Raw genomic sequence first — 2,623 nt, forward strand, 5'->3', positions numbered from 1 at the left:
TTTTTGCAAATTAATCCCCGAGATAGCTAGATTAAGTTATTACGATCTCATAAACATAAAAATCATTAAAAACAAGACAAGAATGCATACCTAATTAAGCCAAATAAGTTTGCTAGAACTCAACTTCCATGGCTTGGGTTTACCTATTTTCATTTTAGGAAAGATGATGAAAATGATATTAATTTAATTATTTATTTCATTTATCATTATTATTTTATCATCTTTTCAAAATTAACCTTAATATTTTCTTCAATTTCAAATGATGAATAATCATCCTTATCTACTAACTCCTCTAAATGGTCTATTTGTCATATAATGACCTCAAATTAAATTTCATAGCTATTTGATACCTTTAGCTATTAGAATTCAACTTTTGCACTTTATGCAATTTAGTCCTTTTATCAAGCTAGGTATGCAAACGGTAAAATTTCTTAACAAAATTTTCATACGATATTTATATCATATAGTAGACCAAAAAATAATATTAAAATAAATTTTATTCTGACTTCAGATTTGTGGTCCGAAAACCACAATTCCAATTTAACTGAAAACGAGCTGTTACAAATGAAACTACATACTACAGAAGTCGTACACCCAACACACCAGCTTTTGATTCCTTATCTATTTGAACTCAGGCTTTTACTTATATCAAGGTGTACGAGTCATACATATATAGTCCACAATTATGAATGCCACAAGTGAATAAATCAATAAACGAATTCAGGATTTATTATGCTTAGGTCTTGTCTGATGTCCTATCAGTCCAGTCAGTCACATCTATATCTCTATCTTCTAGGAGTCATCCACTTTAATGCCCAAGACAAGACATTTCCCCAATTAGACTTGATAGACGACATATTAGTCTTTTAATCAATTTGCTCATTTTTTATTAGACTAAGGATATGTTTAGATTCGTATATTAATACAAGCTATATTTTCATACTACAATCTGGCCACGTAATACCGCTTGGTATTTGTTAAACATTTAGACAACCAATGAGTAATATTTGCTTCCATTTTGCTTTGAGTGTAAAAACCATATGAGGAAAACTATACAAAGTATATTAATGTAATCAATGAATTTGTTTTATTAACCAATCTATTCGAAAAAATTACAAGTATATATTAACGAAAATATTACATTTAAGGCACTAGATCCAACAGCAACCTCCCTGCAAAAGAAAGATATTTTGAAGTCCAACTTTGCATTCTAATAGTAATCTTATCAATGAGAATTTTGCAGTCATTTTCTTTCAAATTTCTAGCCAGTAAGGGAACCCCGAAATATGTAACCCGTAAGGATCTGAGCTTGTAACTAATTAGCTCCATAATTCGTTGAAGATCAAGTTGACTCATCCCTGATTGAACATCTCACTCTTGGATCTATTAACTTGCAAACCAAAAACATAGTAGAAATAATCAAGAATTTCTTTTATAGCAACAATTGATTCCACTGTCCCTTTGGTAAAGATCAAAAGGTCATCAACAAAACACAATTGAGTTAACTGAATTCGTTTGCATTTAGGATGAAATTTGAAGACACCATGTTTACCTGCACAATTCAAAAAACAGATAAGGCATTCATCCCCAATATGAATAGCTTATCCCCTTATCTAACACCTTGGAACCTGGAAAATAACCTTCAAGCCCTCCATTAATAGAAACTAAAAATTTGGGCCCAGTGATATAACTTTTAATCCAACCACAGAATAAGTGAGGAAAGCCAAACACTTGCAATACCTGCAAAATGAAGTTCCAATCGAGAGAATCGAAAACCTTCCTAAGATCAATCTTTAAGGCACACCTAAAAGATAAATGCTTTCACTCATAACCAAATACAATTTCTTAAGCAAGTAACACGTCATAAACCAAATTCCTCCCTTCAATAAAAGCACTCTTATTGCTGGTGATTATATCAGGCAGACACACCTTAATCCAATTAGTAATAATCTTGGTAATACACCTTCATTAAGATATTTTAATATATATTATCTATAATAAGGAAATACTGTTGTCTATTTTCATTGAGGAAATCATCCTTTTAAGTATGATGTTGAAACCTCACTTGAAAGTAATGGAGGTTGTTGAATATAATTAATGCCACCAAAGATAAGTCAGCATTAGTTTTGTACATAATTGAGTTTTAAGGTTTTCTATTTTTGTTACCAATTAAATTAAAGTCTACTTTGATTTTTCTATATATAATTATTTTTAAGATTCATATTTGAGAATTATGATTATTTTTCTTAATAATATTATTAACAAAATTTGAAATTACATCTCTCCTTTAATGCGATTTTGATTTCTTATAATTACCTCTCAATTTTTAATATGAAAGGAAAACAAACATTTGTGCGCTTTGCTCACAATATAATAAAATAATTTATATTTATAGGGATTGGCTAAAAAAAAACCCCAACATACTAAAAAAACATCCTAATTCTCATTTTTCGTGTGATTGATTACAGCATTTCTTATTTTATTGGATGAGTGTCTTTCCCAATGAGTCTTTTTGTTAATACAATAATTAGAGTCAAGATCTTAAATTAATGTGGTCCAAAGAAATTAATGTGATCCAAAAAATTAATTAGTACATTTTCCAAATATCTTCATTTTCAACATC

The 2,623-nt window shown here is 29.4% G+C and overlaps 1 long non-coding RNA gene across 1 annotated transcript; it reads right to left on the reverse strand.

Annotated features, from left to right (window-relative positions):
• Positions 1-1,064: 1,064 nt before the first annotated feature.
• On the reverse strand, positions 1,065-1,881 carry LOC128285211 (uncharacterized). Its single transcript, XR_008275658.1, has 2 exons — positions 1,741-1,881; positions 1,065-1,552 (listed from the first exon to the last, which is right to left on the reverse strand). It is a non-coding gene; the product is annotated as an uncharacterized LOC128285211 (long non-coding RNA).
• Positions 1,882-2,623: the final 742 nt, after the last annotated feature.

This window comes from Gossypium arboreum, chromosome 12, assembly GCF_025698485.1.
Source record: "Gossypium arboreum isolate Shixiya-1 chromosome 12, ASM2569848v2, whole genome shotgun sequence".
Classification (NCBI taxonomy): Eukaryota; Viridiplantae; Streptophyta; class Magnoliopsida; order Malvales; family Malvaceae; genus Gossypium; species Gossypium arboreum.